Source organism: Acomys minous (genome assembly GCF_964271855.1).
Source record: "Acomys minous genome assembly, chromosome: 3".
In the NCBI taxonomy this organism is placed as follows: domain Eukaryota; kingdom Metazoa; phylum Chordata; class Mammalia; order Rodentia; family Muridae; genus Acomys; species Acomys minous.
In genome coordinates, this window is record NC_140485.1 from 36,784,777 (window position 1) to 36,798,720 (window position 13,944).

At 36.6% G+C, this 13,944-nt stretch overlaps 1 pseudogene across 1 annotated transcript; it reads right to left on the reverse strand.

Moving 5' to 3' along the window:
• Nucleotides 1-9,759: 9,759 nt before the first annotated feature.
• LOC311594709 (non-selective voltage-gated ion channel VDAC3-like) lies at nucleotides 9,760-10,801 on the reverse strand (annotated as a pseudogene). The gene has a single exon. The product of its transcript is annotated as a non-selective voltage-gated ion channel VDAC3-like (transcript).
• Between the last annotated feature and the right edge of the window lie 3,143 nt (nucleotides 10,802-13,944).

Consider the following 13,944-nt stretch of genomic DNA (forward strand, 5'->3'; position numbering starts at 1 on the left):
AAAATCTATTAGAGTGGAGAGATGGCTGCCCTTCCAAAGGTCCTGAGTTCAATTCCCAGCAACCATATGGTGGCTCACAACCATCTATAATGAGATCTAGCGCCCTCTTCTGGTGTACATACAGACAAAACACTGTGTATATATGACAAATAGATCTTAAAAAAAAAATTCAATGCAATCTCGCCGGGCAGTGGTGGTGCACACCTTTAACCCCAGCACTCGGGAAGCAGAGGCAGGTGGATTGCTGTGAGTTTGAGGCCAACTTCATCTACAAAATGAGCCCAGGAAAGCCAAGGCTACACAGAGAAACCCTGTCTCAAAACAAAACAAAACAAAACAACAAAACCAAAAAAAAAAAAAAAGATTCAATGCAATCCCAATTAAAATTCAATTTTAGTCATCACAGACTTGGAAGAAAAACTATTCCAAAATTCATTTGGAACCACAAAAGACCCTTTTTAGCCTAAACAATTTTCAGCAAAACCAACAATGCTGGGGGATTACCATTACAGGTCTCAAGATATATTATAGATTAATCATACTCAAAAGAGTCTTGGTATAGAAACAAACAATATATCAATAGAATAAAATAAAGATGAAAAGTAAGTACTAGCCACTCAATGGAATAAAGTAAAGATCCAACATATGTAGAAGCGACTACAATCATATAATATTTGATAATGATGTAAAAACATACATTGAAGAAGAGATGGCATCTTTAAATTATTGTCCTAGGAAACCTTAACATCTACACACAGATGAGAGAAATTAGATCTGTATCTGTCACTTCGTATGACAATGAAATCCAAATTCACAAAATCTAAATATGAGAACTGAAACACTGTAACTGGTATTTGAAAACAAAATCAGTACAGTATATGATAAAGGTATAGGGATGGGCTTTCTGAATAGATTTCAATTTGACCTAGAATCAAGGCCTACAACAGTCAAGTAAGATCTCATATGAAGCAATGGGCTTCTGCATAGCTGAAGAAATAATCAACTCAGTGACTAAAGAGCTGAAATAATATTAACAAATTTTTGCTAGCTATACATACGACAGAGGATTAATATCTAGAATGCCTAAAGAACTCTGAAAAACAGACATCCATTGAAAGGTAAGGCTTTAGTGGAGAGTGGTCAACAGAGAAGAGGGAGGGAGTAACAGAAGAGAGATAAATAACACTAAGGATATTCGAAGAAAGCCTTGAGAAAAATATTGTTTTATATATTTGAAAATCTACATGTGATGTATACGTTTAAATTCTAAATGTTTTACATTTGGGCTACAATATTCCTCACAAGAGTGGCATTTCCTCTAAAAAAAACCAAACCAAATCAAACCAAACCAAACCAAACCAAAAAACCCACCTTCAAAACCAGGCACCAGAGTTCCCTTTTCAAGTTGTTGGTTAGGAAAGTCTAAGAGACTTACAAAACCTATAGAATATTTCTAGTGCCTTTGATTGCCTCTTTGAAGTTGAAGGTAAATTTGTATTGTTGAAGGTAAATTGTATTTCAGTTATAGTGCTCACAAGATTTGAGTTGATCTTACCTTGAAACCTACTTTCTAAGGACTGGCTTTCATAGTAACAGAAATGTTTGTATAGTTCTATTGAGCTGTGATGCTATGGCCAGTCTTGCAGATTACTCCTAAAAAGCAATAGTGGCACTCATAATTTTATAGTAATCAATAGTTCTCTAATTGGAATTAAGTTCCCCTCAATGGAAAGATAAACATACCTTACACTGACAGTAAGCTAACTATCTAGGTCTAGTGAAATCATAAATGGTGGTCAATAACCTAGTATCACTACTTTACAAAACAGTACAATCTTAATTTCACTTTAAATTCTTATCCTTATATTCAACAGTAAGTGTGTCCAATCATTCATTAAATAAACTGCTTTTTGAAGCATATGGAGGCTGTAAAATAAAATCATAACTGTTTAACATATATAGAATAAGTCATTATGTGGTGCTCAGACACATAAAGTACAGTGCTAACATAATTCCTATTCCAATACCCAGGGTATATTACAGAAATGGGGATGAAAAAATTGTAAAAGAAAGAGAATTTGGAAATCTGTTGTGATTTCAAAATGTCTGTTTGAACAGAGAGGGAAGATGCACTTGAGATAGTACACCAATATGGCTGCTGAAACAAAATATGAAATCTCAGGGGCTCCATCTCTGGATAACTGCATGTATATATCTCATGTGTAAAGAGTCAGAATTAGCATTTTCCAGGTATGAACAACCTAATTAATTATACACTACAAAATGGTGAGCCCTAAAATCATGTACATACAAACAACACTAAGTGGACTCAGTCTAGTGTATTTATGTGGACATATCAGTTATAATCCAGGAAATAAAAGCCATGTTTTTAAGAGGAAGTAAGGATGGTCAGCCATGGGGATGGCTGGAGAAAGAGGGCACTAAAGGGATTAGAGTAAGACATGACAATAGGAAAAATGATGTAATTCTATTCTAATTAAAATAAAAATATTAAGGAAAATTTAAAAGTCAAAATAATTATTTAATAATTCATTTAAAAGCAAGATATGAATCTGATCAGAATTCTCAAAAGAAGAAATAAAAGTAGTTATGGAATATCTTTAAAAATGTTCAACATCCTTAGAAAACAGGAAAATGCAAATCAAAACAACTATGACATTTCAATCTCTCCCATTCACAATAGTCAAGATCAACAAAATCAATGATAACAAATGCTGGTGTATATGTGGGGAAAGCTAAGACCTTATTCATTGTTAGTGGTGTTGCAAATTGATTCAGCCAATCTGGAAGTCAATAGAGAATTCTTTATAAACTAAAGTTAAATCTACCACATAATCAAATTTACCACTCCTTGGTGTATCATCAAAGGACTCAACATCCTAGTCTAAATATACTTGCTTTGCATTCTTTATTTCTTCCCTGTTCACCACTGATTAAAAAATGGACAACCTAAATATTCTTCAGCTGAAGAATGGTCAATGAAAATGTGGTGCATTTGAACTATGGAATACTATTCAGTTGTAAAATATTTATATTTTTTCAGGTAGGGGGACGGAATTATTAAAGATCATGTGATAGGTAACCTCAATCAAGAAAGACAAAACCACCTGTCCTCTGAAATCCTAACTTCAAATCTTCAGATGTCGGTATATAACCTGGATTAACAGGAAAAACCTGAAAAGTAAGCAGAGACCATTTATGGGAACAGTAAAAAGGGGATCAAGAGAATACAAGTTTTTTGATGTGATAGATGGGTCAGGATAGAAGGATACTAGGGATGCTTGAAAAAAGCAATGAGAAAGTCATATTATTTATCTGTAAAAATTACTTATAATGCATATAAGTGTGTATAATATACATAGATAGTTTAAATGAAGTTAACAAATTGAGATAAAAATGCCACCAAAAATTGCCTTAGCATATCTAATAAAGACACCAATACAAGACTTGAGATACTCTCTTTTCATGTTGTTCTTTGGACAGTCAAAAGGAGTCCATAACAACAGGTTATTGTCATCCTTTCTTGCCTCCTGTAGGTTGAATGTAAGTCCTTATTGCAGAAGATACCATGTTCCCATGTACTTTAGACACAAGACGAAAAGAATTCAAACTCGATGTGCCCTTAAAGCCCTTTCCCTGAGGACTAACTTTCTCAGTACCAGGAACTGTTGTTATGAAAACATCCAAGGAGGGAAGCAATCAATACAACTACCCAACTGTGTTGCCTATGAACCAAAATAATGACCAGCATCATATCCAAAAGGGTTCTATAGTGGTGCTCACATCTTGGTAGTAACCAGTATCTATCTAATTGGACTTAAGGTCCTCTTGATGGGAAAGAAATCATGCCTAGGAGTGGAAACCTATCCAAATACTGAGGCTAGTGTATCTATGAAACATAGATGGGATCTATTACTACCACTTTACTAAATTCTGGTTTAATATGTCCTAAGTTCATTTTGAACACAAATCCTTATACACACAGAAAATGAAAACTCTAATTCCTCATCAAATAAACTTCTTTTTATAAGAGATGCATATCATTACAGAAAAACAACTGGCCAAAAATGCCTAGAACTCTTGATAACAATTGACCAGCCCCAATTAATACATCTACAACATAATTTCTGCATCTAGTGCTCATGGGGTAGTTCATAAGAAGGAACTGAAAAACTACACTAGAACGATGTTCAGGAAATGTGCTGTGAAATTGCGTTCCCTAGAAATGACAGGGAAGTTTCCATCATAATTCTACATTATGACCACTTAAATTAAGCCCTGAACAATGACTACACCAATATACATGCTAATGTGGAAAGAAGAAATTTCAGAGCCCCAGACCCATTCAAAGAACTACAGGAATGCTAAGACTAGAAGAACTAGTCTTTCCCAGGGAGGAGATTTCTAGTTGGCTATCAAATACCAATTTGTCAGTCCTGTAAACATTTACATATAGGTAACATTAAATGAGCTGAGCAGATTGTTAGTGCAGACCTTTAATAGAAAACACTGACAAGAGAGAGATGACTTCCTTCATTCCTCACCACCTATAGCAGATGGAAGAGCTGGCCCCAGGGTGATAAGAGTAGAACTGATCCTATCCCTCACCAGCTGAAACCCCTGGGAGAACATGCCCTGTACCTCTCCTGCTCTGGCCAGAGGAATTGCAAGGGAGCTGGCCTGAGGATGAGAGAGCAGGAGAGCCAGTCCATCCTGTTGCCTGCTGAAGCAGTCAGAAGAGTGGAACTTGGGCAGCACAGTAGAGCTGGTCCTGATAGCATGGGCATGGATAAGCCAGCCCTGAGAGCATGAAAGTGGGAGGGCTTGCTCTGCCCCTTGCTGACTGAGGCTTTGATTGGGCCAACTAGAGCAGGGCACAAGAGCTTGCCCTGGTGGTGTAAAAGTGTGGGAGAGGTTGCAGGCTGACCATCTCAGATATCTCTCAAGTTTAGATTCAGGGCTTTGAGTTGGCCCACCCCAATATCTACCCCAGTGATGAGCTGCTGCAATGTGCAAAGGGGTCAGTCAGTCCTACAGATCCAAAACTACAGGATTTCCATGACACAGGGCAACAACAGGATATCTAAGAGGAGCCCCAGTGAGGTTCCTACATTGAGAGTGTAGCAAAAGCCAGACGATTCATACCGGACCAAGGACAAACTGCAGTGAGCAAGTGCAAGCAAAGAAATGTGGACAAAAGGGTATACTGGTGAACACACTATGATATGCTACAACTTCCAGAAGAGATTTTTTTCCCTGTTGGGAAAGAAATTGCAAAATATGAGAGAAGGTATGATGGGAGGGGAAAATGAATGGAATTCAGGTACATGAAGTGAACTTTAGTAAGAACCAATAAAAAGTTAAAAGATAATTAATGCATTTATGACAAAAATACTTGTAACATAAAAACATGAACAGACAATTAACAATTATAAATACATTTTAGTTGTTCTATTATTTGGCTGCATCTTTCCTATATTAAGACAATAAAAGCTCTATCTATCATATCTCTCTCTCTCTCTCTCTCTCTCTCTCTCTCTCTCTCTCTCTCTTTCCTCTCTCTCTACATATATATTATATATTATTTTTGACACTATTTCTGTTATTGTTTTTATCATTGAATTTCAATCCATCTCTTGAAAGGTAAGAGATGTATCTTATCATGATGCATTTTATTATACAAGAGATAATTGTTATGAATATTTGAAAAGTTAAAGGTTATATTTATTCACAAACAAAAGTTAGTATTGCAATCAACAACTCTCTTGATTTTAATTTTGTAAAACTGTTTATTACATATTACTAAGTATATGAAGCATTTAATATAGAGAATTAGCAAGGAAGTTAATGGCTACTGTCTCAGAAAGACTAAATCAAACAAAGAACAATAATTTAAAGGATATATTTTGGTCCTTAGGAACTCAGATAATTGGGGAAATGATCATTAGGTTTGTTTATACAACCACTTCATTTTAATTAAATTTTGCCAATAGGGCAAAATAGCAGCCTAAAGAATGGGAAAATATCTTTATCCATTCTGCATCCCACAAAGGGCTAATATCCCAAACACCAGCAAAATTAATAACCCAATTAAAAATGGAGTACAGAGATAAACAGAGAAATTTCAACAGAGGATTCGCTAATGGCCAAGAAAGACTTAAAGTAAAGTTCAATTTCTTTCAACATGGACTCTGGGATTCCATCTTATACCTGACAGGATGGCTAAGATAAAAAATTCAAGTGAATCACATGAGGGTAAGGATGTGGAGCAAGCAGAACATTCTCAATTGCTGGTGGGAATGAAAACTTGTACAATCACTTTGGAAATCAATTTTGTGGTTTCTATGAATATTGGGAATAGTTCTCCCTCAAGACACAGATATACCACTTCTGGGCATATACCCAAAAGATGCTCCAGCACAGCACAAGGACATTTGCTCAACTATATTCATAACAGCTTTATTTGTACTTGTATAATAAAATGCATCATGATAAGATACATCTGGAAACAACTCAGATGTCTCTCCACAGAAAAATGGATGCAGAAATCGTGGTGCATTTATAGAATGGAATACTACTCAGCCATTAAAAGCTAGGAAATCATGAAATTGGCAGGCAAATTGATGGAATTAGAAGAGATCATCCCAAGTGAAGTAACTAAGGCCCAGGAAAACATGCATGCTATATACTCACTTATAAGTGGATATTAACCTAACACATAGGTGTTCTCTGACAGAGTCCACCATTGGGGAGTTGGGACAGATGCTGGGACATGCAGGTGGACTCTAAGCGAAGCACTGTGAGTTGTATGGAAAAGTTGGGGGTGGAAGGACAGGGGCAGGTGTTGTGTCAGGAGCTCTACAAGGAGACTATCAAGATTGGTGGATTAGGACCCAGGGGGCACTTGCACAAACTGATGTAACAACCAAGGGCATTACAAACAGAGTACCCAGACCCCCTGTTCAGATGCAGACAATGCAGAATCTGGAAACAAATGAGATGTCTCTCAACAGATGAATGGAAAAAATAAGTTGTGGTGCATTTAAATAATGGAATACTACTCAGCCATTAAAAGCTAGGAAATCATGAAATTTGCAGGCAAATGGATGGAACTAGAAAAGATCATCCTGAGTGAGGTAACCCAGACCCAGAAAAGCACACATGGTATGTACTTACTTATAAGTAGGTGTTAGCCATAAAGTTCAAGATAATCATGCTACAATGCACGGACTTAAAGAAGTTAAGTAACAAGGAGGGTCAAGGGAACAATGAAAAAGGGGCTTTAAAACATTATACAAGCCAGAGGTTCAAGAAATGCCATCTGAGATTGTTTCCCCTATAAATGACAAGGAAGCTTCACCCATGATACCTCAATAATATGACCTCTTAAAAAGACTTGACAAGGGCTACATGAACATGCATGCTAATGTGGAAAGGAAAAAATCTCACAGAACCCTAGCCTTTGAAAGGAAACTACAGACAACTAAATAATTCTGAGAGTAGGAGAAATAGCTCTCCCTATGGAAGAGCCCTTTAATTGGATATCAACTAGCAAGTAGTCAGTACTGAAATCAAGTAGTCAGTACTGAAATTATGTACATATAAGCAACACTAAATAGGCCAAGCATGTTGTATTTACATATTTAGGTATTTATGCAAACATATGTTCTTAAATTCAACAATAACAAAGAAAAACAGGCCATGAATTTTGAGGGAGTTGGACAGGAAGTGAGTACATGGGAGTGATTAGAGAGAGGAAAAGGAAGGAGAAAATTACCTATGCATATTTTAAGTTAACAACTTTAGAAGACCAACCACCAAACAAAAATTCAAGAGATAATAAAATAAAATAGAAAAAAAAGTAGGTTAAAGCACATAGACAAATTGAAATAGGAAAAAAGAAATAAAAGGAAAGGAACACAAAATCTTGGACCCCAAATTTACCCTGCCTACATGATGTGCAGGGATAAAGATAGAGCAGAGATTGAGAGAATATGTAACCAATGCCTGGCCCAAGCTGAGACCCACCTTGTGGGCGAGAACCAAACCCTGACACAGGAGCCTAGCATAACTGTTCTCTGAGAGGCTCCACCCAGTGGTGAGTTAAACAGATACTGAGACTCACAGCCAACCATTAGGGGAAGCATAGGAGTCTTGTGGGAAAGTGAGGGGAAGGATAGCATGACCTGCAGGTGACCGGAGCTTCACAAGAAGACCAACAGAGACAACTAATCAGGGACCAGAGGGACTTGCAGAGACTGAGGCACCAACCAAGAACTATGCCTAGACTGGACCTAGGCCCCCTACACAGATGTAGCCAGTGAGCAGCTCAGGTTTCATGTGGATTGCCAAGGAAGGGGAAGAGGAGGAGAAGTCAGTCTTGATATGACTTGATGAGCTGGGGTAAGTTGGTAGGGGAGGAGAGTTGGGAGAAGAGGGAGTGAGGGAGTATGGAGATCCGAAGAGGGAAGGAGGGTGGAACCAGGAAGAGAGGAGGGAGGGGGCTCCGATAGGGATGCAAAGTAAATGAATAAATACATTACTTCAACAAAGAAAAATAGAAAGACAGAATATAAAAAACTATATAGGAATCTATGAAACTAATTTGAGTTTTAGTATCTACAAATTATCTATTGAAAATATAGTAATGTTGGATAAATCACACCGAGTTTAAAAAGTATAAGTAAATAGAGTCAAGATAATAATAATAGCTTTTAAACTTACTAAGATCAATGTATAAAATTAATTTAGCTTGCATATAAGACCATTGCTTTAAGGTATATAAAATAACCATTCATAAAAATATACACAAGGAGATCTTAGGAAACATAATGAGAAGTGATGAGAAATCAAGCAGATAATCTGTAACTGTAGATAACCAAGACATAACACAAGCCTGGGATCTGAATACTCAGGAAATTTAGGTAGCAGGGACATGGGTTCAAGGCATACCTGGGGTATTTAGTGAGATACTGTATAAAACAAAATAGATTTAACATATAATATTAAGTATTTAATATCTTAAATATCTGTTTCTATTTATAGCTAATGGCTTTATAGATTTGTTAATTATTTTTCTATGAGTAGTGCAGTGATATATGGATTAAATAAATATTATGAAATGTATGGTTTTGAAGCAAATGTGGGGAACTTATCGAAACTGGCCAAATATTAAGGCATATCACTAATTTCAATAAATTAAAGTTCATTGGTCATTTTGAGAAATGTAAGTAACAGGAGTTCAATGTAAACAGAAAGATTTCTTTTGTTAATCATTTCTGGTTTTTGTTTTCTTTTTTTTAACAAGAAGTAGTTTAATGTTTATCTTTTAAGTTACATTGATTTGCCACCATCTAGGAGAAGAAACTTAATGAGAGAGATTTAATTTTTTTATTTTAATTTTTTCTTTTTTACATATGCATTTATATTATTGCATATATAAGCAAAAAATTACCTGCAGCAAGACGAACCATGAAACAACCAGGAATTATATAAATGTTACATTCATAGTCATTTTTTCCCCCAAATGTGATGGATTTATTTTATTCTGATGGAAAAGCAAAGACTTCATTACAGTCAAGACTGGTCATGGGAAAGTGGAGTGGGACATGCAGGTTGTGATGTACAAACTGGGGATCTGATCACTTCCTTTAACATGACACTACATTGTTGCTGAGGAAAAGACTTAAGTTATTTCTGGAGAACTCAACTGAAGTGTGGCAAAAACATGACTTCCAGGCATGCCTTCAAGGATCTCCCATAGGATGGATCTGTATCTCTAGACCTCAGTGTGGGAAGGATTAAAATTCTTTGGAAGAATATAAAGTTCACATTTTTAAAATTTAACAGAATTTTAAGGTCATAACATAGTGAGTTTATTTCTCTTCATTTCCAGGGACAAATAACACTCTACTCAAACCACATCAAGCTTCCAGTTCAAACCCCAATCCAACCTCTTGACCTCCTGCATTGAAGCTCTTCCCATCTGTTAAAGCTGACAGGGTCAGTTTGACTCCTAGTCGGAGGGTCTGCGTATAACCCATTCCAATTAAAGTGGCATGGTTTATTTTGGCAGATACAGAAGTTCTACAATCCAGTTCATATTTAGCAGTGATGCCAAAATGCATGTTGTTGCTGCCAGCTGTCCATGCCATATTTATTGACGTTTCAATCTTCTCATTGACTTTCTGGTAGATAGAACCTCCAAATTCAGTACCATCATTCACATGAATATGCAGTTGGAAATCTGCAGCCTTGTAACCAAGGGCAAATGTATTCTGAGACAGTTTGCATTTGGCTGTCTCAAAAACTCATCTGATAGCCAGCAAACCAACCTTCAAAGGCCAACACAGCCCATACATAGATGGTTGGTCCAGAAAAATCTATATCAACATTACTGCCGAGACCAAAACAATCCCGTTTTTAGGAAGCCTTTAATTTCCCACTCTTCTTTCCTGTGTTTCATACAAATATGGTATCAAGAGTCTGTTTCAACCTTTCAGCCAACTTATTCTCTCAAGAGATTTCTGTCCCTAGAATATTGTCTGTATTCCAGTTTTGGGTGAAGGTGAGCCTATAGTTACAGATCTTGTATTTGGTCTCTAGGTTGCCTGATGCTTTCCCTGTGTCTGTCAGTATATGCATGACCTGAAGTAGAAAATTCCACTCCACTGCAAGACTTGGTCCTCTGATCTATTTTGTCCATGCCAAACCTATACCATTTGCTAAAGAGATCCTTGGCATCCTTTCCTAGGTCTCAGTAAGTTGATGTGTTATACATATCTACAACCTGAGGGTGGGTCCATCCCGCTCCACTGAGGCAACGCTGAAGCACTTTCACAGTGTTTTGACTATTTGTATTTGGCAACCTTGAAGAGAACATATTTCCTTCTGTGTGAGTCTAAAATTCTGAATGTAAATCAGTATCTATCATATCTCATCTTTATCAACGTAAAACATCTATTTAGACCTAAAAAATTTTAATCTCAAAGCAGCTAAGTTTAATTGTAAAACTAAACTATCTGGTCTTCAACCCGATCAAAGACTTGAGAAGGAATAAAACTATTATCTGAGTAGACAGGAAGTACAGGTAAGCAGCTTCCAAAATGAGAAAATGACAGGGACAGTTTGTTGCCCAAACAGTCACCAAAAACTCTCTATAATGTTGAAGCATCATCTTCAGCTTCTGGCCCAATGTATCTGACAGACACATCTGTGAGGCAGGAACTATTGAGGACTTCCTTATTCTGTCTTGGCAGAATTTGGTCATCAATTCTGCCTGCATCCAAGCTTGCTCATTTTTAGGCAGACTTCTGTCTGTGGCTGAAAGGAGGACATTTTGCCCAGTGGCTGGGTTGCCACATTTAAAGCCATCTCCATAAGGAGGTTAATTGATCCTCATGATCTTCTTTGAGGTAGGTTGGGTGTTGCTGTCAAATGGCCCATAGTTTTCTTGTCTAATCTTTGGTTGAGCGACATCTAGATTGTTTCCAGATTATGACTATTACAAATAAGGCTGCTATAAACATAGTTGAGCAAATGTCCTTGGTATATGATGAAACATATTTCAGTATATGCCCAGGAATGGAATGGCTGGATCTTGAGGAATAATTATTCCCAGTTTCTGGAGAAATCAACAAATTGGTTTCCAATATGGTTGTACAAGTTTGCACTCCCACCAGCAATGCAGGAGTGCTGCCCTTTCTCCACATCCTCACCAGCATTTGCTGTCACTTGAATTTTTGGTCTTAGCCATTCTGATAGGTGTAATATGCAATCTCAGAGTCATTTTGATTTGCATTTCCCTGATGACTAGGCATGTTGAGCATCTCTTTACATGTTTCTCAGCCTCTGTTGGGAATTCTCAACTTAGTTCTGTATCCCATTTCTAATACGGTTATTTGGTTTGGTGGTGTTTACAATCTTGAGTTCTTTAGATATTTTGGATATTAAACCTTTGTGAGATGTAGGGTTGGTGAAGATCTCCAAGTTTGTAGGCTGTCATTTTGTTCTGTTGACATTGTCCTTTGCCTTACATAAGATTTTGAGTTTCATGTGGTCCCATTTATGAATTGTTAATCTTAGAGCCTGAGCTGTTGGTTTTGTTCAGGAAGTTGTCTCCGGTGCCAATGTGCTCAAGGGTCTTTCCCACTTTTTCTTTTAACTGATTTAGGGAGTCAGGTTTTAAATTTAGGTCTTTATTTTACTTGGATTTTAGTTTTGTGCAGGGTGATAAATATGGGTCTATTTGCATTTTTTCTACATGTTGTCATCAGTTAGACCAATACCATTTGTTGAAGATGCTATCTTTTTTCCATTGTATAGATTTGGTTTCTTTGTCAAAAATCAAATGCCCATAGATGTGTTGGTTTATTTCTACATCTTCTATTTGATTCCATTGATCTACCAGGCTATTTTCATGCCAGTACTACACTGTTTTTAGTACTGTTGCTCTGTAGTAGAGCTTGAGATCCAGCATGGTGATTCCTACAGAAGAACTTTTGTTGTACAGGGCTATTTTAGCTATTCTGGTTTGTTTTTTCTTTCCATATAAAGTTGATAATTGATGTTTCAATGTCTGTAAAAAATTGTACTGGAATTTTGATGGATATTGCATTGAATCTGTAGACTGCTTTTGGTAAGATGGCCATTTTTACTAATGTTTATTCTCCCAATCCATGAACATTGAAGGTCTTTCCATCTTCTGATGTCTTCTTCAATTTCTTTCTTTAAAGATTTCAAAGTCTTTCATTTGCTAGGTAAGAGTCACATGAAAATACTTTATATGATCTGTGGGTGGGAAGGGTGCAGTTTCCCGAATTTCTTTCTTAACCAATTTGTCATTTGTATACAGGAGGGTGACTGATTTTTTGAAACCAGCCACTATGCTGAAGGTGTTTATCGGCTGCAGGAGTTCCTCAGTAGCTTATGCATATTATCATGTCATCCATGAGTAGTCATAGTTTGACTTCTTCCTTTCTAATTTTTATCCCCGTGATCTCCTTTAGTTGCCTTATTGCTCTAACTAGTACTTCAAGTACAATATTGAAGAGTTATGGAGAGAGTAGACAACTTTGTCTTGCCACTGATTCCAGTGGAATTGATTTAGGTTTCCTTCCATTTAGTTTTATGTTAGCTATAGACTTGCTGTATATTGCCTTTATTATGTTGAGGTATGTGCCTTGTATCCCTGCTTTCTCCAAGACTTTAAACAAGAATGGGTGTTGAATTTTATCAAATGCTTTTTTTAGCATCCAAAGAAGATGATCATGTGTTTTTTTCTTTCAGTGTGCTTACATCATGGATTACATTAATGGACTTCCATATATTAAACCACTCCTGCATGCCTGGGATGAAGCCTACTCATTCATAGTGGATGATATTTTTGATGTATTCTTGGATTTGGTTTGCCACTATTTCATTGAGTATTTTTGTGTCAATGTTCACAAGAGAATTGGTCTCAAATTCTCTTTCTTTGTTGTGTCTTTCTGTGGTTTAGGTTTCAAAGTGACTATGGTCTCATAGAGTGAGTTTGGTAATGTTCCTTGGATTTCTGGTTTGTGGAGTAGTTTGAAGGGAATTTGTGTTAGCTCTTCTCTGAAGGTCTGGTAGAATTCTGTGCTGAATCCATTTGGCATTGGGCTATTTATTTATTTATTTATTTTTGTTTGGGAGACTCTTGATGACAGCCTCTATTTCCTTAGGAGATATAGGACTATTTAATTTGTTTCCCTGATCTTGATTCAATTTTGGTAGTTTATCTCTATCAAGAAAATTGCCCCTTCCATTTAGATTTTTGAATTTTTGCAGCATATAGGCTTTTGAAGTACAACCTAATGATTCTTTGAATTTCCTCAGTGTCTGTTGTTATGTCTCCCTTTTGATTTCTGATTTTGTTGATTTGAATAATGTCCCTTTGCCTTT